The following is a 25,032-nucleotide window of genomic DNA, read 5'->3' as shown; positions in this document are numbered from 1 at the left end:
AAGGCAATCAGATGAGCCTCATTTCTCCTCTGCCAGGTTGGGGCAACTGTATTTTCTTATCAGAAGTCTTTTCCTGAGCAGAAATGGCATGTGCCTCCGGGGAAAAGCCTGAATGTGCACAGTGGGATTCACTATGCAAACAGGTGTTGTATTACAGAGGAATAAAAAATACTGGTTTAGTGTGAGTTTGACCTCCTTCTTAAATAAAAGAAATCGCAAGTGTTATAGGAGTGGGCACTAGCCTTCTTAATATACTCCTAGAAACCACTGAGGTGACAACACAACATATGCCCGAAGTATCGAAACATGCTGTAGTTCAATTTTCACCATTTTCTTTCCAGAGACGCAGAATTTAAACATATCCCTTACCTCAAATGACCTTTGCAGGAGGCTGAATCATTTGCATTTTGATGCACTGGCATTTTCTAAACCAAAGAGACATAAGAATTTTTATCACCTTCAACAACTGTGTTGCCAGGGGCAACGCTCATAAATGTGCTTACCAGCATCAATCTCTGCATGCAGCAGAGGGCGGTGTTTGTGTATGAAAAATGCATATTTATAGAAAAATTATAAAAATTCTGTTGAACCTTGGGCAAAATTTGGGGTCTGAGACTATCGTATTGCTGATAGCCGTGGCAACAGTATCAATCAAATGCTCGTATTAATCTGTTTGCAAATTCCCTTGCATCTGACTGTGTGGTATTGGGAAAATGATGGTAGCGTATTTTAACTTATACTGGATAATCCCTGTCCCAAAGGACTTGTGGTTTAAAAATATACCTCCTGATGCATTGCTGCTGTCCGCCTTGATAACACAGCCTTCCCTGGCTCCAGTTCCTCAGGATACTCTCTGCCCTGTTTTAAAAGGAAAACTATGCAAGGAGAAGTAGCCCGTTAAATATTTGCTATGGTTGTTTAGATGAGAAAACCGAAGCACAGTAAAACTCTCGACAGCCATTTCCTTAGCTGAACTTTTTCAACGCAGGTCATCCAGCTTCAACCTTGTGTTAGGTTGTGCTCTGCTAATGGTGCTGTTGGCTTTCTATTAGCATAGATATAAAAGTTATTTAATTTTTGGTGTCCATTTTAAAGTGAGAATGAGACAGCTGTGCTGTGTTTTGGGGGAATCCCTGAGTCCTGCTCTGGCTCTTGCTAACCTTCGGGGAGACCTTCAGGACATTTTGTCTGGTCTTTCACTTCCACCATCTTTATAAGGATGAGGCTGATGGTTCCCCATGTTTTAAGGCATTTCTTGTGGAGGAGAGCAGAGTGATGCCCACCGAGGGTCGGTGGGTGCTGCAGCAGCTCGCCGCCAGTGGACATTTCTCTATCACAGGCTGCCGGGAGCCTGGGAAGGAATGTAGAAGCCAGACTGTTAAATTTTATGTTTCTGCATTTAAGAGGAAGCTCTCTGACAAATCAGACAAGAAAATGACATGTTGCAAGAAATAGTGAAGCCGCTGGTAGGCTGGTGGTGTCCCTATTTAACTTCTTAGCACTTTTTTTTTCTGGCTGAGCTTTGTAAGAGGAAAAAAACATGTCCTGCCTCTTACAGAGGAAAACAGCAGGAGTGAGCTGCCCTGCAGACAGATGCTCGGTGCAAATCTCCCCTTGTCACACAGTCACTGCCAGCTATGTTTTATGGAGACTTAATTACATGAAATCTCTTATTAAGAGGAAAGGCTCAACTTCCACCTGATACCTTGCTTTCAGACTGTGCTTCAGCTGGGGAACTGATAATGACTGATGTATAGGAACTTACCTGGCTTTTGTAGCATCATTTTAGCACAGATCCTGCCCCTGTTACAGACCCTTATCTACGCGATGGGTCCCTGAGCGACAGGACCGGAGCACAAAGAGGTTTTGCCTTGTGGCTACGTGCAGTAAACTCGGTAGTTAGCTGTGACCTACAACAGCAATGTGAGGTCACTATCTATTTTTTGTTGAGTAAACATCTTGAATAACTTCATTATGTTAAGTAGGAACCCTTATAGTTATGTGGTGTTTTGGTTTTAAATAAAATTACTTGAATGAAAGGGTAGAAGGTGGTGGGGTGATAAAAAGGGTGCCAGGAAAACCAAAACCTTCTTAGAATAAGGAGGGGAAAAAACGTAAGGGAGAAAAGAGAATAAAACCAGTAGCTAAAGCGCTGAATGGTCTATAAATAGCGATAAAGTCAGATTGGGGAGTCAAGTACCAAATGGACTTTCACTGCCGCTGACAGTTAACCTCTTGCAGCATCCCTGGCTTTGGAAGGAAGCTCGTGATACACCAAATACTCCTCTCTCCATCTATAAATACACACTGACTTACAGGCTGCAGTGTCCAAAACTGTGTGGTTTGGCTATCCAGACATCAGGTGTCAATGCAGCCTCTGAGGCAGGAGCCTGCGTTTTTTATTCTGGTACTGTCTGGGCTCTGAAAGGAGGGAAGAGACATCAGCACCATGGGCATCAGAGCCTAAAGATGTAAAAGTGGGTCCACTGTCAAAGCTACAGAAAGAAAAGATGGACCTTGCTCTTTTTCCAGAAAGGTCTGAAAATGCAGGTGTACAGTGAGGGCGTCAGGTTTTCTTGCTGGCCTGAATTTTATGCTGTTTTGGGGGAGATGGGAACGCAGCTCAGCCACTGGTCTGGGTGAATAGATTATTCTGATTTACGTTCAGACTCCTGCACGCGAAAATCAAGGTGTGAAGGACACAGAGACAGTGAGACCCAAATTATTCCTGGATATTAAGAACTCCCCCTGTATAAACAGCATGTAGCACCGACTGTTACAACCACTTGAAGGTGCTCGTTGGTTTAATGGGGAGGTTTCCCAGGGCCAGGCTATGAGGTCACTCAGCATCACACGGTGGAGGGAAGCAGCCTGCTCTGCCTTATCCACCCATCAGCACTGCAGCTATAACAGACGGTGCACTTTAATATGTATTTATCACGTTTGGTTTTTTTTGTTTAATAACTGCACCTGCAAGGAAGTTATTTTATATATTCAGCCCTGATCTGCTGTCACCTGCAGTGACTTGGTCCTGAGGCGCACTGACTGCAGGATTGGACCACTGTCCTTGTTCAGGTCTCAGCTGAAGGCTGCTGAGATGTGTTTCCCCCTGATGTGCTCTCAGCTCCCTGTGTCCAAAGTGTGACTTATGTGACACTGTACCGAGTGAGGTGTGCATGCAGTAGTTCCCGTCAGTCTGTCCCCAGAGGAGAGGTGTCGTTGAGCTTTTCTCTGTTGCCTTTTCTTCTCTCAGGTCACTTCTGTCATGAAATGACTAAGGAGCCATCAGCTGACGGTGAATTTTGGTGGTACGTGTCAGACATAGTTGTATTCCCTAAGTGTCTCTGATGATCCTTATAGAAAAAAACCCCAAACCTGGCTGGTTCTTGCTGTCTGTGTGAACAAACTTGGGCTGAATGATCTGAAATAAGCAGTATCTCCATTTCTCCAGCCCTTTGCTCCATGGGCCAGCCTTTGAAGGTCAGGATGGAGATGTGCTTGTAGGAGACCCAGGATGAAACCTTTCCTGTAGCTGGCTATGAATGTTCCTGAAATGCTTACAGGTACTGGCTTATCATGTTCATTTATTGACTTTTTCTTTCTAAAATGCTTTTGAACAATTGAGGAAGTGATAATTGATGCTTGGATTTCCCTTCTTATCATCATGCAGACTTCCACTAAAATCCTCAAGGACTCTTCTCTTTTTTTTTTTTTTTTTTTTCCTAATGCAAAGTGTAAAGTCGTTTTATTTAAGTGTAGTTACGTACAGAAACTTAGGGCAAAACCATATGACAGCATAGTATGCATATTGAAAAAGGATATGAAGTGTTATTGGAAACTCCCAGGGAAAAAACGTGAGTTAATTTTATAAGTCACAGGTGGAATATTTTATTAATGGATGTCATAATCTCTGAATAACTCATAGAAAATCTAAAACAATTGCTACACTTCACAGCTGCTTAAAACAGTGTTTGTAATTTCTTCCACCTTGCCAACCTGTGATTAGGAAGGGGCATTTTAGAAACTACCAATTACCACTTGTGCAGACTAGCTGAGGTTTTTGGTGAGGATCTTTAACCAAAGGGACTTTAGTTCATGTAAATTAAACTGCAAACCATTTTGGACGCATCCTTTGGGCTTCTTTTTCTTATTGAATGGCCATGACATAATAAAGGCTTAATCTTCAGGCTGATCTTCCTAAACCGTGGAGTAAAATATCTCCAATATGGAGGGACAGGCTGAATAGGTTCAGTTCCATCGAGAGCAAGCTGCCGGGGCAGGAATGTCTGTTTTCTGTCATTTTAAAGAATATATTTCAAATCTGCCTGACTTTTCCTGGAATCTAGCTTCTGGAGGTCTGTAAGAGCCATTTCCCATGTGAATCCCCCAGTGCCTGACGGGATGTGAGTTCACCCCTTTCCTGTACATGGTCTCCCCCCCAGGTATTTGCCCATTTTGCACTGGAAGAGGAGGAACACAATTCCCTTTACCCTCTGGTCAACTTTCTTTGAATCAGTCAATCATTTTAAAAGCCATAAGGAAGGGAGAGCTGTGCAGATGAATGATCACACCAACTCATTGAGCATCTACCTGTTGCTCCCTTAGGAAACATCTTCTGCCATTATGCTAAAATACTACTACCACAAAAAAAAATCACAGAGATGCAATGTAAAGATTATTTTAAAGTTACTTTTATCATCAGTATGTAAACCTTAGTTGGTTTTATTTTTTGGTTTGGGGTTTTTTTTTGTTTTTTTGTTTTGTTTTGTTTTGGGTTTGTTCTTTTTAAAAAAAAATATTATAGATAACTTTCATTATCAGTTTAAGACATGACCAGTAAAAGAAGGAATCTCTGTATGCCCTGACTGCCAGCCTCCAAAGGGATGAGATGGGCACTGAGCAGCTGTAAGAGGGGATACCTTGAGTCTCACTTAATGTTATTTAGGCCTTACAAGTCACCCCTCAGTGAGGAACCTCTAATTTTATTACTAATGGGATCAAATGACTAAATGTTATCACTGTAGTCACCTGATAGTCTTCTTTCTTTAAAAATATGTTACTGATTCATTAAATACATGTTACCTAAGCTTTTAATAGTGCTTCAAAATCAAACATCTGCTAATTTGGGAATTATAATTTCCTGCTGTCTTGTAGATCTTGTGTATGAGCTTCTCCCTTTCCTCTTCTTCTAGTACTGTGTTACCACCGCAGGTCAGCACTGCTACAAGAAGTTAATAAATCTCTCTTACAAGGCACTAACACTTGCCTGACTGATTTCTGAACGAAGTACTACATGCATATAGTATGTTAACCTTGAAGTCCAGTATCGACACCTCATTATTTTCAGCCTCCTTGAGCAGTTTTCAGGGTTGCCCTGTACCTGAAAAGCCTTACTCTTTTCTTTCTGAAAAGGAGCAACACGAGCCTGCTGCAGGTAATAAGTTAATTAATTAGAAGGGCAGGTAAAGAGAACATTAGATGATTTTTTTCTGAATAAATAAATAAATAAGACCTTAAGATTTTAATGGTAATGTAATGATTTTTATGGTCTGGTTCATTGTCCTTGAATTGTAGGAACTGGCCGTATGGAGATGTTTTGTCTAAAAATATTGGGGGTCAGAAGTTAATTCTAGTGCCTGGAAGGGGTGGTGTGTTGAGAAAAAGCTCGGAGATGCACAGGGGCATCCTGGTTCCTTCCAAACCCTCCCTGACACTGTTCCATAAGACTCTCGTGCTGTGACCCTGTTTTGTGCTCCTGGATGGTGGGGACGTACTGCTCTTCTTGGGCCTGGCACCTCCTGCACCAAAGCCATTGTGCCCTTGTCCTAGTCCTTCTGTTGACTACAGAAGCCAAAACATTAAAAAATGAACTGAGTGTGCAGACCATGAGCCTGACTTAGAGAAAAAACAGCAATATTTTAAATTAAAAAAAAAGGCTTTTTACATGACTTTTAGGTTGTCAGCTTTTGGGGGTCACCATGAGTAGTCTTTTCCCAGAACTATGTCTATGTCCTGTCCCACTGCATAACCGGGACAGAGCTGCACACACCTGCCCATGGGGATGGGGACTTTGACAACTAATAAAGGCTGAGCCTTTTCTTACTTAAAAAAAAAGGTCTTTGAGAAAGGCACAAGACGTGGTTTTCCAAAGCTTTCAGTGATACTGTGTGAGTTGGTCATCTGGAGACCGAGCAATGGAGATAACGTGGTGTAAGACAACCTTCTGGTCCTCAGCATAACTAGCAGGATTTGCCTGGTTTTGGTTAATGTGGCACTCAGTTATTTGTAAACTGCTTGTTCTTGAGTGATGTTAATCAGTGGCAGTCCCAGGTCATGAGTGAAGATTTTCATTTTTTCTTGTGATTCTGGCAAGCAGTGACTATTGCCATTTGTTTTTTATGGTCCTTCAGCTGCCCAAAATCATCTTACACCAGAAGCATGGAAAAACACGCTTTTACAGAAGGCTCTAGCACCCAGTTAGATACCAACAGGTCTCATTAGCTGCCATGCAGGTATTGCTACCTGTGCCTCTTCTGTTCACATCTTCACTGGAAGTTTGGTGAAGTTATAAAAGTGATATAATGTGGAGGAATGCCAGCTCTGTGTGTTTTCAGGTAAAAATACATCAAATTAAAGCCAGGTCAAAATTTTAACAGGTCAAAAATAAACTTTGTGTAGGAAATTAGAGTTTTTCTTTTCCTTTTTAAACATCGTCAGTGAGGTTTTAGAGTGATCCTCTAACAGGAGCAAGAGAAGGGAGAAACCTATGGCTGAAGGTTTAGTTAGCCATGAGAGCAAAGTACTAGACCTCATAGCCCAAGAAAGTCCCCTCAAGTCTTATAGTCAGAAGGATACCAGACTTCTTAAAGGGAGGCTTTTCTTGGCAGCTTTGTAGAAGCAGTGAATGTATTGAGAAAATCCTGAGTGATTTATTTCTCTCGTAGTACTGTTACTTGCTGTTTGAATCAAGAGAACAGTCTTCCTGCTGCTTGAGTTGCAATCCAGCATCATTAATAAATAGCACTGGTAAGAAAGTGGAGCGGCTAAATTGTCAGCTCCCCTTTGGAAGCTGCCCTGATTAGAATATCCATTAGTATAAATTGTATTTTTATGGTTAACCCACTGTGCTAAATAGGAAACTGCATTAAGCTATTATACTCTTTGTAGCCACTAAATTGAATTACCTGGTGCATCTGTTTAGTAAACTGCAAAACCTGAAGAGTTTGGCAATCATTATTATTTATTTTGTGCATTTTAAGTCTTTCCTTTGACTAATATGTAGGCACTGTTGGGCTTTGGTTCACAGCAATATACCCCTCCGCATTTAAACATAGTTGCAGAGTGCTGAAAATTGGATGTTAAGAAAATTGCCTTTTTAACTTTGCAGTGTGCAGTGCCATAATTCGTTTTTACTCCGTATGCTCTAGTGCCAGAAGATTTGGAACACTTTTTGTTTATATGAAAGATGATACATTTAAAATGGGTAAAAACTGCATTTCAAATTTTCATGCCTGTTCAGATCAATGCTGACAGCTCATCTTACATTGAATGATTTAATGCATTCCTCCACCTGCTAACCAAGAGAGTTACTTGACCCTAAAAAAATCTGTGCACAGTGAAAAAACCTCTTTAACTCTCTTTCTGACTCACGAGGAAAGTGTGTTTCTCGTTACTGCTGTAGGGGCATGCCTATATTAGGGTAGCAAAAGCACCTGAGCTGGTTTTGCCTGCGTGGAGGCTTGGACTGGGAGTGGAGGGGAGCGTGGTGCGGGACCAGCTGGTCCAGACCTGGAAGGTGTGTAATCCCTCTGGTTTTACTCCTATGCTGGCCCTGGCGTGTTAAGTCTATGAAATGCTTTGAACAGTGTTTATTGACTGAGGTCTCCTCTAGCTTGGCTGTGTCTGTGCTGTAGTTCATTGCATGGCATAGACCTGCTGATGTCCCACCCTCTTTGTACCCTGATCTGCCCTGTGCTTTCTGCCTCTTCTTGCTCGCGGTGTTGTCCCTCCTGCTGCTCCCTCCTGCCGCTCCCTCCTGCCCTTCTTCCAGATATGAAAGGTACCAGCTCTTGCAACTTTTCTGTGGCTTGTGCAACTTTTTCTGAAATTCTCAGCTCCTGCAAGCATGTGACTGTGGGGAATATCAGCTTGCAGAAAAGCAGTACTTGTTTTTTTCCGTAACCTTGAGGGCAAGAGCTGACTGACCTGGCTCAGGTTACCCTCAGGGCTCCGAAGCTGTGAGGAAAAAGAATGAAATGCTTTTTGAAGTTTTGTATTTCCTGACTTGGAAATTGTATTCCCTGACTTCTGGGCTTGGTAATCCCAGAGCATCATTCCCACCTCCATCTCTTCTCCTTGTTTCCTATGCTGTTCTTGGCCCTTCTCCAGACCCATGGAGCATCCCATCAGCTGAGGGTCCTTTTATTTCCCAGCTTGTGCATGATTGCTTTTCCTCATTTCCAGGGAGCTTTATGGAGCTTATAGGAATGGATGGGTGCTGTGCTACTGAAACCCTGAGTGAACGATCCTGTCTGTGCCTTTGCCCCCTGTTAGGGGGCTGGGGAGCCAGAGCAGCAATGGTCTCTGCTGGAAGCAGAGTGAGCTCAGGGCTTGCAGCCACGCTGCTGAGGGTACTATGGCAGGAAGCGAAAACAGCCGCGTCGGCTCCGTCTTAGCCTGAAATTCCCAGATGCCAGCAACTTCTCGAGATATTCACAACTACTAAATTTGCACTAAAAACAAACAAAAATGCTGACGACTGCAGCCTGCTGATTTCTCTGCTTAAAACACAGTTTTACTTTCTTTTTTCCTCCCTTCTTCTAAAGAGCTAATGCTTGATGCAGAGAGCTGGATCTGTCTCGACTCCTGAATCATCACTAGCATTGTTACCCACAGCAGCTGCAGAACTTCGTGCTGTTGATGATCCTTAGCCAGTTTATCTTTGCCTCTCTTTGAGCTTGCAAGACTGGAAGGGAGAACAACTGAACCTTTTCCTTGCAGACAGAGAGATTATCCTGCCCAGTGTGTCAGGACTTAAAAAAAAAAAAAAAAAAAATCATATTTTTGCTTTTAACGAAGTGTCTTTTCAAAGTACATCTGCATTTCAGCTTTCTGTTCAGCCTTTCTTGCTTAGTGCAAGTGACAGGGCAGGTTTGGCTCTCAAGTACAGCTAAATACAATGGGAAGTCAGGAATGGGCTAGGAAATGTGGCTGAGCTGGCGCGTTTGTGGTGAAGTTGATTGCTTGGAATAATTCTAAGTTAATATGTCCCTTAGTTAGACAGCTTAGGCATGTCACACATATAGCACTTATATAGCATATGAATTAGTGCTTACAGATTCAAAACTGCAACAGTAGAAGTCACTTTAAGCCATAGGTCCAAACCCTGCTGAGGCAAAGAATAAAGCAAAGTTCAGTGCAGACATACTGGTACATAGAAACCTATTTGATGTATTTTCTAGAGCAGAGTGGTGTTTTCTCTGGAGGTATGTTTTTTAAGAAAAGCTATCTTTTGTACAGTAAAAATTTTCAGCATCCCTTGCCAGAACGGACTTTATTCACGCCTCTTTTGATGAGCAATATTGCTCTCACCAGTTAGTTGTTGATTTGCTTTGAGATAGCTGCAGCCATGCTTCAGATGGCTGGCATGAACCTATAGCATGGATACCGAAGGAAAAGGCTAGGAGTGCAGACTTATGAAAGGTAATGAGTAGTTAGTTGGCTATCCTGTATTTAATAGAGAAACCAAAGAAAGCATTATTCAGCAGTAAATGTCTTTTTTTTTTTTTGCTGCATCTGCCACTATTGAAAAGATCAGCTGCAGTCCAGTGTCTATCATTACTAATAAACAGCACCGGCAGGAGAGGGTCTCTGGCTTGAATAGAGAAAGAACAGTCTAGAATATATTAGATAAATATGTTGTTGTTTTTTTTTTCAGTTACCTTGGGCTCATTAACTTCTCAGTGTACTTAAATATAAAAAAAAGAAGCTCAAGCAATCTCTCCTGCCAGTGGTTATTTCTGAGGTATCATGGAGGACAGTTACTGGGGAGCAAGTTTTGCAGGCAGGGGAAAAGTAGTAGATGGGACGTACTTAGGTTTTTTATTCGTGCTTAATTTAGCTGCAGATGCAAGTGGGAATGTTAGTTTTCCTAACTTAGTGTCTTCTGCATCTTGATGAAGCAATTACAGAATGGGCATAAAGTTGGTTAGACAGCCGTATCCGCAAACTAATTACAATTTCCTGTCAAAAATATAACAGTGTATGGAGTGGGGCTCTATGAGGGCTGGTCCTGGCTCTGGTGTCATCAATTATTTTAATTAATGGAGAATACACTTATTAAATTTGCAGATGGCACAAAGCTGAGATGGGCTGCAAAGTGGTTAAAGGACGGGATCAGAATTCAAATTGCTGACGACAAAGTGGAGAAATCAGAATGTAATTCAATAAGGGCACAAATAAACTTCTAAATATAGACAGGAACGATCAACTGCGCACATGCAAGGTTGCAGCATGGCACACTGGGGCCCAGGAGCTGGGGTGGGCTCTAACCTGCCTGTGGGGCATCAGCATCGGGCTGTTGTGGTGTGCACGGTGCGGCACAGGGCTGTGAGATGCATGAAGTCAACTTGCTCTGCTCATCATCAGGGGCAATTTTTTGGTACCCCACAATTTAAATTAAATGTGGACCAGGTGGAGAAAGTGCTTGGAGAAAAAGAATAGGAATGATCAGAGGGCTGGGAAATTGGACTAGCAAAGAAAGATGGAGAGTAATCTACAATAAAGACTTTTTGTACATGCCATCAATCTTCAAATTGGAAGATGTTACTGCAAAGGGTAAGGATACGCTGAGTATGATCTGACCCTCATGGCAGGGCTTGAAATGATGGGAAACGGTGGCTAGATGTTAGGAATATGCTGCTTCTCTAACTCCTGTTGCAGAAGTAGGAAGGCATCTAATGCAAGAAGTGGATGCCAGAGAAGAAAAAGAAGTGTTCTCCTTATTTATGTGTTGCTTTTATTTGGAAAACTCAAGTCTAATCCCAAGGTTTGTGTGATTCTGAATGCGTTGCTGAACACCTCATTTCTTGATGTTGGTTGGGTCTTCTGCTTCATCCTGGCTAGTGAGGGCTGTACACAGCAGCCCTGCACATAACCCTTAGCCCAAGCTTGTTTTGCAAACATGCTGTAGTCGGTTTGCATGCATGCAGGAGATCTGCTGCTTCCTCCCAAATTGGTGAACAAATTCACAATTTAATATGCGGGCCAGAATTTCCCGTCTGGAAAATGGAGATGATAACAGAAGGAAAAGAACAGAAATCCATTAATATTTTATAAAGCATTCAAACACTATAGCAATGAGTGCCATAGAAAAGCCTCTGAGGAAATAAACAAATTTCTGTCTTCAGAGCAGATGTTGAAATAATTATAGTAAATAAGGCACAAGGCCACACACTGAACAGTGAGAACAGAATGGGCTGTTGAATCTCTGCTCGCTGCCTGCGCAGCATCTCCTCAGTGCACTGAGGGAGGCAGAGAGCCTGCGAAAGAAAGAATCATCTCAGGAAGGTTGCAGCAAAATTTTGTATGTACAAGAAGGTTTATTTACGTTTGGTCAGAAGAACCTCGTTTTCATATTTGCAGGCTTTGGAGACCTTGACTTTGCAATCCTGGTAATCATGTAAAGCACACCATAAGGTAGAGTCCAGTGTAGGGAAAAACTATGACATTGTAAAGCTAAAATGAAATATTCTGTTGGATTTAAAAAGAAAATATCACCTGTAGAAGGCAAGATGTGATGCATTTTGGTAATTAAAAATATAGCATATATGTTCAGAATAACAGTGAAGTGTCGGGCAATTTTTGTGCCCTGCAAAGTCAAGCTATAACATTTACTCCAATATTACAGTACCCATAGAAAAAGGCTTGGGCATCCAGATAGCATAAAATAATTATTGTCAAAGTGACAGAAGTTAATCTTTTATTGTATTTGTGCCTCTAGAAACAGTTTGAATAAGTTTTGAATGTTTCTAGCATTTCCTAGTCCATCCTTCCCTCATCCCAAAATCCATCCTGCAGTGAAGACTCGATAACCCCCTATGCTGGCAAAGCGGGCGAGGTGAGCCCTGGGTCCCTGCTGTGCTTCAGCACTGCAAACAGGAACTTTTTTTCAGAATCTTACCCATTCCGTGATTCGACAACCTCTGTCCTAATGCCTAACAACTGCGTAACATTGCTAACAGTATCAGCTTGCAATGTAGGGGATTGCAGCAAGTGTAGTGCTAGTAGAGAAACTCATTTCAAATGGTGGCTATTAATGTTTTGCTTTAGCAGCTTGTTTTCGAAGGACCAAAGTACATATATACTGAAATGTATAGAGTTGGTTAAGTTCCCCCTTGCTTTATTTCTTCAAAATTTCCTCCATCCCCAGCTAGTAATTCATATCAATGAGGTGCATAGTGGTTCCAGCACGTTCATGGCAGAAGCTGAAGCTATGAATTTCTGACTTGAAGCAGTATTGCTGATTTTGCTCTGCATTGCATTTGCCATGTGAAAGTTGTTCTGGTTCAGCAATGTTGCTTTTCTAGAGAGAGAAAATAATTGCACAGACAGCCCAGATGAGGTATGCTTTCCTAGGGGTTTGAGTCCTTTGGTCTCTAAACCATTCGTGGTGCTCCCATTGCAGTAACCCTCATGTAGGGTCCCTTGTGTCCCTTACCTGGTGCTATGTGCTGGGGATGACCTGCAGCCTGATGTGCCACCGTCTGCATGGTCGCTTCATGCTGGTGGGCCTGTTGATGACAACCAGAGTGAGCTATAATGGCTTAATTCTTGCTGCTTCTTCCATGTGTGGGGCTGCATTTATCCACCTACACCTACCTAAATGCTGCTTTTCACCAGTTTTTATGCCTCCCCTTTGTGAAGACATAATTCCCTGAGGTTTATATCCATATTTTGAATTTAGCTGCAATTTGGATGTGCAGAAGTGTGATTGTATAAACCTTGTTTCCATAGGAAACCTTGCTAATAAATAGCACTGCAATGTATAGCAGTTCAAAAAGCCACCAGAAGTACAAATCCACATTTTAATTCTGCCTTTCACTGCTGTTGGAGAGACTGACTCAGACGCTGAAATGCACACCCGCATGTTGGGGCACGACGGTGCCTTGGGCTCCCAGGTTCTGCAATGCCAAGTAATAACGAATAGAAGAAACGCAGGTACTTTGAGATTCGCCTCCTGGGTATCTATACTCCATAAACATAAAAATGCAGACACAGTCCAAAAAAAAAAATCAAAAAGGCAAAAGTTCTATAATTAAAACAGTACTAATCTAGCGCTTGCTTACTGGTTGGACTTGTACCTGGCTCTCTGTATTGCTGCCATTATGCATGTATATATGCATATATACATGTGCATATATATACTGCTCACAACTGTTTCCTTTTTCAGCACCTGTCTCCTTTCTGCCTCAGCCACCCCAGTGCCAGTGCTGCAGCCTTGCTCAGCTGCCTGCACAGGAGGGACAAGGCTCAGGGCTCAGATCCCATCTGTCCTTGCATTAACCTCAGCAACTCCTCGTTATTTTGGCATGCTGAACTCCAGTGTTACATCTTTTTCCAAGTGTGGACTTATATTTTCCTTGTTAATCTGGAAAAGAGTGGAGGAGATGAGAGCTGTGTCCCAGCTGTGTCCCACCTCTCCCTGTTTTAGACAGGGTTGACACCATTGCTGTGGGGAAACCTTGCTGTTCAGCAATGCAAACCTTTCCTCTGATCTCTCGAAACTGCTTTTGAAAATGTCTCTCCAGTTCTTTTGCTTTAGCTACGTCCATCTTGGTTTCCAACTGAGATGTCCCCAAGTCATGGTCGGTTAAATTTCCCTGCAGCTTTCTCCATTAGTGCTTGAAGGACCTTTGAGCAAGGTAATAGACTTACAGTACAGAACATACAGTATCTTTCTGATAATTCAGATTTCACTACACATAGGGACATTGCGTACAAATACCCGTGCAGGTTTTAAATATTCGTCCTCTATTTTAACCCACAAAAAATGATCCTAATAAGCCACGCTGGCATTATTGAAATCTTCTACAGTATCATGTAGGGCTTTGTGCATTGTCTTTGTTAGACATAATTAGCACTTTGAATGTGCACACATCAGATGGTGGTTGAATGGGAGAATTCGTTTAACCCTTCAGCCTCCACATCGCATCCCTCTGCATGCCCTGGAATGACATCGCTATGAAACGGCAAGCAAATTTCTGATTTCAGTGGCGGACTTTAAAGCTCGGTGTGGTACCGAATCAAAAGCAATGAGTTCATGCTCAGTTCTCCACGTGTGGAAGTAGGCAAAGGCGAGACTGATGTTTGGTTAGTGGTTTTATATTAATTCCAGCGTCGAGTCTCTTCTTTTATGTCTTTGTGCCACATCTAGCAATGATACAGCGAGTTTTAATGTCCCTAGCAATAAATGGGCAGAGGAGGGCTTCAATCGGGTCTGTTAAAGTGGCTCAGTTGGGGTGTCTGTGGGGCGATGTTACCATGGAGAGAAGCTGGCACTTTTCTGCTGAATTCAAGTTTTTTCTAAGTAGAAAGAAAAAACTCTTGATACTCCAATTAATTAGCTTTTACTTCAAGGAGTCAGATTTTAAGGTTGACAATCAGAATTCATAAGTTTGAGCTTCAGGCTGAGCAAAGCATAGCCTAAATAAACAGGACAGGGAAGCGAGGGGCCCTTGGCTGCCGGCGGTGGTCGGGCACGCTGCTGCTCACCCGCTTCCCGCGGGAGCTCCTCTGCATCTCCCACCACCCACGCGGAGGGGAGATTTCAGCAATAAGCACGTCCTCTGGCATTGCTTGCTTATCCAGAGGGCATCCCTGGAGGAAAACTCTGTGGAGTGGCAGAGGCTGGGGTTGAGGAACCTGAGGAAGGTGCCCAGCCCTGAGCAAGTCTGTGCCATGTGTTGGGTTGCTCTTGCAACAGGCTGCGGAAGAAAGTTTTGTTGTCTGTTCCGGAGCGATAGTGGCAGCGATGCCAGAAGCTAAAAGTTTGTTTCTTGACCCTGACTTGGATGAGCCTCTGCACAGGATGGCTTGGACTTACCAAACTCGGGAGGAACCCCTGCCTGCGTTGTGAAGAGCAGGGAGCTCTGCCACGCAGATGCACGATGTGCCTGGTGACACGAGCCAAGTCTCATGCTGTCCTCCAGGTTTATGAGCAAATTGAAGTGAACTCTTGTTTTTCTCTATTCCCTGGCTCAAACCTTAAAAGGGGTGTTTTTGTATGAAATTGAGAAGTGATTTGCATACTTCATTTTCTTTACTCTCACAAGTCCAAACAGATCCCTTCCCCTCTCTCTCTTCAGACATCTGTTACTGGATTTCTTGTTTTGTCCTTGACGAATTTTGTGTGCTGCATGAGTTTGTGGAGCCTGCAGGGTGTTCCCAGCAGAGCACTGGGAACCCAAGTGTGCGACCCTGTCCCAGCAGCATCCGCTCTGGCTGGGCTCGCAGCACCGCACCGTTTGGAGGGGTCTGACTTTCTGACGTTTCTTTTGATCTTCGTTAATAATGGCTGAAAATAGCACTAAGGGGCCCTCCTCCTTCCTCCCTCTTTGTTCATCTTATTGCTATTAAAGAAAGTTGATGCTCCTATTGGAATATGTCATGAGGTTATCTTTTATTTATTCATTGCATGCACACAACCATCTCTGCATAAGAGGAGGCACCGCGTTTTAAAAAAGAGAAGGCATGAGCTATGCATGGTCTGCCCCAGGATTTATGCAAATATGTATATTTTTATGCCAATTTACAGTCAACTGTCTGTCTTGTTAGGGAAAAAGTGGCAAGTCTGGCTACAAGCCAGAGCACAAGCCAGTCATTCTTCCCATGCCTGCTCTGTTCGCAGGGAAGGGGCTCCTGTGGATGCTGTGCCAGGGGGAGGTCTGCGGGGCTGGGGCAGGGGCATGGGCATTGCCTCGCTGCTGGCGCAGGTGTTGGGGGTGAGGGCTGTGAGCCTGTGGGATGGGAGGAGTAGGTGAAACCCCAGGCTGGGGAATTATTTCCTCGTTGCATATTCCCCTCCGCCTGTTGCTGGGGTTTGTCTTGGCTCGGTCACTCTGCACCGGGATGCTCTGCATTCATTTCTCGGCTGCAATTACCATCCACCAGCTGCCCCCAGCCCCAAGATGCTGAAATACCTGAGCTGCCCAGCACAGAGCGCTCCAAGGGAGGAGGGGAGGCGAGGAGCTGCCTCTCACAGTCCCACCCTGCTGTTAATTTTTCCTAGACATCCCCCTTATCAGCCTTTCGTACCTCCAAGCCTTGTTAAAGCAATCGGTGAGAAAAGCCGCCAAGAAATCCGAGGCACGCTGCTCTGAGCTGCTGCAGGAAGCACTGAATTATGTGTGAAGCTGGAAGTCTTGCAGCTGTCTTAGATATGTGAAAAACTTTCCATAAACATTTCTGGATGCTTTGGGGTTTTAAATGAGATTTCAAAAAAATTTTAGAAGAAAAAAATAGTACTGGGGGATACCTGCTTAACTGGAAATTCTAAAAATCTGTTTCAAGTTATAGCTTACATCGACTATTTTAAATAACTGCTGTGGAAGAATCTATGAATGGGACCTTTTTGAGTTTTCAGACATTAAAAATATTTCTCAAGTGATAAGAGTTATCTTAAGCATTGGAAGTCAGCTCACGCTTAGTGCATACGTACTTTCATACATTTATTAAATCTGTGGGGTTTTTAGTCTCTATAAATGAGGAGTACTGGGGGAAGTTCTGATTTTATTTCCAATGTGATTTTTCTCAAAGTCTGTGCTCTAAACCTTTTGCTTTTGTCACTTTTGTTTTCAATTGAATATTTGGGAGGTTTTTTTGTTTTATTTGGATTTCTTCACGCAAAACTGAGCAAAAGGATAGGAATTACAAAACCGAGAAAGTTTGTTCCAATCTACAATTGAAAACACATAGGGAAGGATGGACTCTGCTACCTCCCAAGTGTTGGAGTCAGCCTTCCAAAGCCATTTTGTTACCTAAAACTCTCTGAAAATCCCAGTAGATACCCGTGGAGGCTGGGAACTTAACTCCTCATTTCAATAGTACTTTGCTATTTACTTTAAGTACTTTAAAAACTCCTATTAGGTACTTCACGTGCATCTCAGGGCACATAAATGTATTCGAAAAAATCACATGTTAATCTGAAAGCACCAGCTTACTAGCTACTGTTAATACACCTTGTGCAGAAGGTGCTTAGTTTTATATGCAAAATATGCTTTGATAATTCATTATTTCTGTCTTTCCAGCATATTTTACTTTGATTTACTTAAATGACAAGCAAATAAAAATGCTGGCTTTATATAATTTCAGCCGAATTCCAATTTCAACTCAGACACCTTGACAAAAACTATTAAATAGTAAACAGATGCCATTCTGTATTTCCTAGAATACTAAAGCATATAAAATAAATAAATTAGGACTTCAAATATAGCTTCTGACTAAGAGAATCTGGGTTATAATTGCTCGACAACACTTAGAGAATATTTTGTGTTCTCTAGGTAGCAAAAAAGTACCAAATTTAACACAAAGGCTAAATTACTATATACTCATCGCTACAGCAGTTAAGCATCAGGCTGTCTTCAGGAAAATAGCTAGAACTAGATAAAAATCAATTTTTAAAATTAAAGTTTCTTGTGGTTTTAAATTATGTGCAAAATTGTTGTGTTAATTAAATCTACTCTGAGTTTGGTATAAATTAAAGGGCAGGGAAGGTAATTCTTGGCTAAATTTCAGTTCTGTGTTACAAAATAATTCTGTTATGCTAACAAAGCATAACAGTCTGTTATGCTAACAAAGCATAACAGTCATACAAGACCAGAGAATAAGGCAAACAAATATAATAATATGGGTGCTTGCAATGCAGGTAATTAATTTCTGCATTTCTGAGGAGACTGGACTTTGTAGCCAGGCTCTGGGTAAAGAAATCTGGGTTTGAAATCTGCCCTTGCTAGCCAGCATAGAGTTTTTGTTCCTGTTTTCCCTCAGATTTCAGCATTTCAGGTGAGATACCTGTGTGTTTGAGTGACGTGACGGAAGCCCATGCTTTGGCAAACTTAAAATAATTAAAGGCCATTTGGCTGCATCATGGAGGTGTGACAATCCAGGAGCGACAATCTAATGCAGTAATTTTACTAAACCCTTCATGGGACTTTGTCAGGGAGGTAGTTATTACCTCTGCGACAGGTTTCTGGGCTCTCATGTGAGTTCAGCCTCCTGGGGTCCAGCTGTGGGATGCCCCATTCCCCTCCCCTGCATTTCATGCCCCGTGCTGCTGGCAGTGCTGGGGGGGGGATGCAAAGCTTGTCCCCAGCCTTGGCTCCAATTGCTTTGTGAAATTTGGATTGTCTTGATGTGGGGAGTTAGTAGGAAGGCGACATCACCAGTGTAGATAAGGGAAACCTCTCAGGAAAAAGCCCTGAAGGCAGTTGCAAGGCAACAGCAGAAGCATGCATGGGGAGGATGCTGCTCCCAGCCTCCAGCCTGCACTTACACAGCTCTTCTGCAAGACAAGATGAAACATTTCACAGTCATGCTGAAGGCCGATCTGCTTTCCTGTATTTCTTTACCCCTAAAAATGGTGATACAAGCCTGATGGAGCCTTTTTTACAGACTTAGAGTCAAGAAGCTGTTGCTAGAGCATCTCACAGACCCATGGCCCTTTAATAACTAGTTCTGGAAAAAGGCTGCTTTCAGAGGTGGTGAAAACGCAGATCAGCAGGACCTCACTACTGCTGCGCTGAATTGCGAATACTTGGGGTGGGTGAACCAGAAAACGCAGTGTGGTGGAGAGACGCCTCCTTGAAGTCCTGGAAGCAGGATGGGTCTGGCACTTGGAGAAGCTTGGAGAGGGAAGGTGCTGGGATGCCGCACCCAGCACGTGCTGTCCTCCAGCACAAGCAGCTACCTCCTGCTTGACAAAACCTCGCCTCCATCCCAGCCGTATGCAACAGCCACCTGGGAGCAGGGCTTCCCTGCGCCTCCCCCTCTTTGGCGTGCAGGAAAGCCTTCCCCGCTGTTCTTTTGTCTTGCTGGTAGCAGCTGCAGCTGGTTCCTCTCTGCTCCCGTGATATCTTCCCTCTGGCCGCTGCAGAGCTTTGGAAAGGGGAGGTCACAAGATGCTGGGTTGATTTTATTTATTTATTTAGGGGGTTAAATTAAATGCAGATTTAGTCCTTTCCTGTGCCTTGTACAGCAGAGAATAGAAAACCACATTTCCTTACTGTAGCCTGAGTCCTGCCCCTTTGAAAATTAACTCTTGGGCACGGCTAGAATACTGTTTTCTGTGAATATTTGGATGTACTGTAGTGACAGGCTCTGAAGCTGTTCCCATCCTACATGAAAATATAGCCATCTGCCAGGAGTCCTTGTACTCTTGCCAGACCACTGAACTGGCCCATACAGGACAATTCTGGGATGGTTCTTCTGCAGCTCATAAAACCCTGTTAATGCAGATGTTAGACTATCCTGACCTTTTCTTTTATGTGGCATTTCTGAAGATTTCAATTGTATTAATGGCTACGTGAATGTACGCTTTGTGATATGGAGGGGAAAAAAAAAAGTCCAGTGGGGACTAGAAGGAAACCGAATTACATCCTGCCTGGGCTGCAAGTGAAAATTAAACTGAAATTTCCCCAGGTGAAAGGCCAGCAAAGTGACTGTGCAGCTGAGCATGGCTGGGCTCTTTTCCTCTGCTTTTCACACCACTTCTGCCTGGAGTCATTACAAGGCAACACAATTTGCGTTTCCATTTTTATAGGTAGACCCATGTTTATGTGCTCTTTGTGTCTTTGTTATTGCTGTTTTGGTGGTGGCTAGCTGTCGGAGTATAATTAAGACCTGAATGGTTAGGGTGGGGGGGGGGGGGTGGGGGGAATCAAACAGTAGCTGTGACATTCATCAAACTCTGGAATTTATTATTTTAAGTGTTGGTGAAAGGTACCAGATAGCCTGAGAGGTGTCCTGTGTGTACCCTCCAATTAAGGTGCCTTATCTCTGGTCTGGAAGAGCAAGTGTGTCCCTAAGAGGCCTCATTGCATAGAAACATATATTTTCCCCGTATGTGTTCACTGTGGGGCCATTTAGCAGCAGTCCTGGTTCCTGGGAGGGGGAGAACTGAGACCACCAGATTCTGCTGATCAAATCAGCATCCAATAGCTATTACATTTCCCTCCCCCCCCCCGACTTGAACTGATGACAGGATGAAGGGTTACCAATAACTAAATGATGATGAGCAAAGACTCTGTCTTCCCAATGCAACTTCTCTAAACTGTGGCACTAGTGTAAAAAAAAAAAAAAAAAAAGATAACCACCTCGTGGATGACACATTTGTACTCTGTGGGCTGACGTTTGTGTTGCTGTATTGCAGAGACAGCACATGCGGAAGGAAGAGCTGGGTTAGTTTTAGGCTTGTGCACCAGCAAATTGCTAACCAGGGCTAAGCATGTTTGTGGTTGATGGTATGGGAGCCAGAGAGAAACCAGCCTGAGTTGCAGACACTAGCCTATGTTTTCAGGGCTATGTTTTTTCTGAATGGCTAACATTCTTTCACTTGTTAATTGGAGAAACTTGATGAAGAACCTCACAACACCACTCTCTGCTCTTGAGAATATGAATATATTTTGTGGTGATTGACATTACTTAGTCATCTGATTTTAAAAAAACTGAAATACAGCATAAAGAGACATTCCTAAAGTTCATTAATAAAAAATGGAGACACCATTAAAGCACCTTTCCTAGAGGAGAGCCTCTTAATTTCAGAGATGTAGCAGATATAGAGGGTATGCTGTGTTACTTCCCTCACACCTCCTGGTAAATTAATGTTTCAGAGCCCTGCAGACTTCATGGCTTCTGGGAGCACAAACAAGCTAAAATCGTTATTTCAGGTTAGGAGAAACGCTGCATGTTGGAAATTAAAATACTTCCTCTGTGGTTTGCATATAACTTTTAACTTATGTTTCTCCTGACATCCATAAAAACGAAGGCTCTAGTTACTGTATTTAAATAGCAATATTAAAAAATGGAGCAGCTTAACTAAATTACTCTGTTAAATGGAGAACTTCTTATTTCTCTTGAGAAGTGCAAGATAGAGACCAGTATTCACAGGCACCGAACCTCCCTGGGCTGGTTCCCAGGTTGTCCTGGGAGATCCTGGTTGGTTTGGGGTTTGAGGATGAAGCAATGCTTCACACTGTGCCCATGGCATCCTGCTTCAGCTCAGAAACAGTTGACAAGCCTTCATTTGTCATCATATGTTGACGAACCATGCCAGGCACTGTTTGCATGTGTATTTTAAAAGGAATTGAGAATATTTTACTAGGATATTAGTAATCCATCTATTAATGGTTGGTTATTCCCTCCACTTGATCCTGCTGCGTAAGGTTCTGTAGCTCCCAGCTGAGCATCTTCCAAACATTTATGTCATAGATTTCATAACTAGCATGCCAGGATGCACAATTTGGAATATGATCTTTACTGAGGTCATAAAACCCCAGGTATGTTAAAATCTCCCTGTGGTACTATAATAGTTAGGCACTAAAATACTTGTCTCCTGAGGCCATGCTCTGCCTTGAAGGCTTCTGCATGGAAAGACTGAACCACCAGGTCTGTGTTCAAAAAGAGGGCAGCGAGAGAATACGCACCGAGCAACTGACCCTGCTTTCTCTATCAAAAAAAAGTTTGAATTTTGGTAAGTCACATACTATGTAGTTTAATAAAAGAGACTGTAATTAGGCAAAGCCTGATAGATAATTAAAGCCGGGTATAGAGACTATGCACAATACTTCTGTGCTCATCTGGAGTAAAACATCTGCAACAGTTTTGTTAATACAAAGTTGATGGTGTTTGGACCTAAAAAGTTAGAGCTGTGATATCTGTGACACATACCATCTTTCGAAGTTCCTTACAAACCTTAGGTGTATACATCATTATTGCAAACTGGGGATTACTTCCCCCCTTTTACAGTTAGGCTCCAGCTCTGGTTTAGGCTAAGCTCTCCCTTACAGGAAGAACGAACGCAAACCCAAGATGACACATCACCATGAGGCATGCAGGATCACTCATGCATTGCTCTTGCAGCTAATTTTCAGGTTTTCTGGACACAGAAGGGCTGAGTAGCCTACCCACAGGTACCCCAGGCTTGACCCTTCCGAAGTTTTGTTAAAGATGTTTTATTTAGGGATGCATCTGGGTGATGGCCAGGTCAGAAGCTCTCTGTACCAAAGTTGATTTCACATCTGTGCAATGTAACCTGAGTGTCTTGGCAAGGCTAGAGCTGAAAGTGTCATTAATACATTGTATTGTGTAATGCATTTGTAATATATGTGTACTGAAAGGTATGAACAACGGTTATTTCTCGCTTTTTTGGTGCACACCCATTCCAGCCTGGTGTCATTGCAGGGCACCTGTGGGACAGCAAACAGATCTTTTTCCTTTCTTTTTTTTCTTTTTCTCCTATACTTTGATACCAATTATGAGTGATATTTCTGTTGGCAAAGTATTTGCAGTGATGACACCCTGGATAATAGACATTGCAAAAAAAGCCCAGGAATAATTTTCATGTTCCAGACTAGAGTCTGCAGCACTGAGAAGCTAAAAATAAATAAATAAACAAAAAAGGCAAACTTGGGAATTGCACACTGAGCACATTTTCTGTGGAATTACTGAGAAAGAAGCCCATGAGGTCAATTGAGTAGAAATGCGAGTTAAGACAAAACAGTTCTAAATTAGTAGCTGTCAGGAGAGAGCTAGTTTGGCAGAAAACGTTAAACTGGAAGGAGTCTTAGCCAAGAAGGAGTCGCGAGTAGACTCATTAGCACACGAGGAAGATGGGTTTCCAGTCAAAGGTATTTTTAACATGGGAAAGAATGAAATCCTTCTCCTCAAATTCAGGAATTTGAGGGTCAGATTTCTGCCCCAGACTCTGGGACACCACTAAACTCAGCTGAAATGCATGAATATAATATGAAACATCTCAAGCATTGGAACAGGCTGCCCAGGGCAGTGGTTGAGTCCCCATCCCTGGAGGTATTTAAAAGACAGGGAGATGTGGCACTTAGGGACAGGGCTTAGTGGTGGGCTTGGCAGTGTTCTGTTTACAGTTGGACTCAATGATCTCAAAGGTCTTTTCCAACCTAAATGATTCTATGATTCTATTCTATGAAATGAATAGTTAAGGAGGCTGAGTGTTGGAAAGGAAACCAAGATGGGTAAAGTCTTGCTTTAAATGACTGCAGAAAAATGTACTGAATCAGAGCATAGTCATCAAACCAACTCTAGCCTCTAAAATACCTGAAACCTTTTGGAGTCTGCATTAATATTTGCTGGCAGCATCTCTAATTGCAATAGGAAATCGGTTTAGTGATGATTTGGACAGGAAGATGGTATTGCTGGAAGACATAGAGGGCTGATTGTCTTGACTTGCATATGTGCTGCCAGTCATAACTTTTGCAGAATGGAAGCAAAATGCAATTTAATGAGCATATTGGTGTTCTCGTTCACTTTTTCACACACTGGGTGGCTGTCCAAGTGTGTGAAGAAGAGGGCTCAAGAAGAGAAAGGAGGTTCGGCAAGAGACCTGGGGCCAGACCATGCATTCTTGTGGTGCCCCATGGCTATGGAGAGGAGGTACCGGTTAGGGAGAAGTCATTCAGTGAGAGGTTGAGTTTCAAGCTGTCATTGAGGCCATTAGATCCTCTAGTCTGATGTCCAGCAGATAAGCCATTATGGGGCACTCATGCTCTATCTTGGAACTAAAGACTTTACCTGGCCTCACAGGAGATGATGCAGTTGTCTTCCTCTGTCCCTCCTGTCCTCTGAGCTGTAGTGCCATCAGCTGCCAATGCTTGTACGCAAACAGCCACACAATAACTTGCATCTGTGAGCATTTTTGCAATAAATACCTTTTTTCCCCCATAGATTAGTGGCCATGTTAAAAGCTGATGCTGTCCCAAAGGAGGAGTCGAGATCAAATGGCCCAGGGTAGGGAGTGAGGCTGGGCTCTGCCCATTTCAGATGTGCAGACATAAATCAACTTATACCAGTTGGGAAGCTGCAACCTCAGATGAAAGCATGTCATTTGATTAGGTGACAAATACCTAACTGATCCCAGCAAAAGCCCAGCCGGGCTATGTGTGCTCGTGGTTGGACTGGCTGCAAAAAATACGTATTTATGTTTCACAAAAAGTCTTGAAAATGTGAATCTGAGAAGCCCAAAAGACAGATGAAAGGAAAGTGAAGCTTGGCATTCAAAACAGCTCATTATTTCTGGGTATGGCAGCCCAGCCTTGGCATGTGGGGCTGGGAGCAGCAAGCGTGGTGTAGTGGCCTTGATCGTGAACCAGCCACCTGCTGCATGCTGTTTCACTGAATAACACACATTATATACATATATATATATATATGTGTGTGCATATCTATATATACACACATGCCTGTATGTGTGAGCATATATATGTACATAAAACTCTCTGCTGAAAAACATGTTGTAATGAAACATAATATTTGAGAAATTGCGATGCACTGTTGAGTTAGGAGCAAGGACATCCCAGGCTGTGCTTGGGATGCTGCTGCCGACAGCGGGAATTGCTGGGCACAGCAGCCTGCGAGCCCAAGCCAGCGGTGCAGATGGCTCCTGCCAGACCCTTGGGTTCTACATGATCAGTGCAAAGCCCCGGGGCTCACAGGGAGCCTGTGCAGGGTTTTGACACCAATGCTGGTGTTTCAAATCAAGTCTGAAGGAGAAAGAAGCCCAAATTGCTGCCATCCAAGGGCTTTTTGATGGCCTGAGTTGGAGAACCACTACCCTGTTGTACTGAGTGAGTGTCTGCATGCCGCTTATAAAAGCTTGCCAAAGCTCCCCTGGGAGGGAAGTGGCTGGAAGAGAAATGGGAACAGTCTTGTCCTCTGCAGATAGCAACAGAAATAAATGAAAAGTGGTTGAATGTATTGCTAGAGCAAACTGTTACATTAATTGTT

General features: G+C 43.0%; 1 protein-coding gene across 1 annotated transcript in view; it reads left to right on the top strand.

Moving 5' to 3' along the window:
• The first annotated feature begins 7,731 nt into the window (after window positions 1-7,731).
• HIVEP3 (HIVEP zinc finger 3) overlaps window positions 7,732-25,032 on the top strand; it is a 315,453-nt gene continuing 298,152 nt past the window's right edge. Inside the window, exon 1 of the mRNA XM_087760919.1 lies at window positions 7,732-7,795. The gene's annotated coding sequence lies outside the window, so the exon portion shown is untranslated. The remainder of the gene's footprint in view (window positions 7,796-25,032) is intronic.

The sequence above is a fragment of the Nipponia nippon genome, unplaced genomic scaffold (assembly GCF_047370975.1).
Source record: "Nipponia nippon isolate SJK-2023a ecotype South Korea unplaced genomic scaffold, ASM4737097v1 scaffold_23, whole genome shotgun sequence".
Taxonomy (NCBI): Eukaryota; Metazoa; Chordata; class Aves; order Pelecaniformes; family Threskiornithidae; genus Nipponia; species Nipponia nippon.
This window is presented reverse-complemented; position numbering and strand designations above follow the sequence as displayed.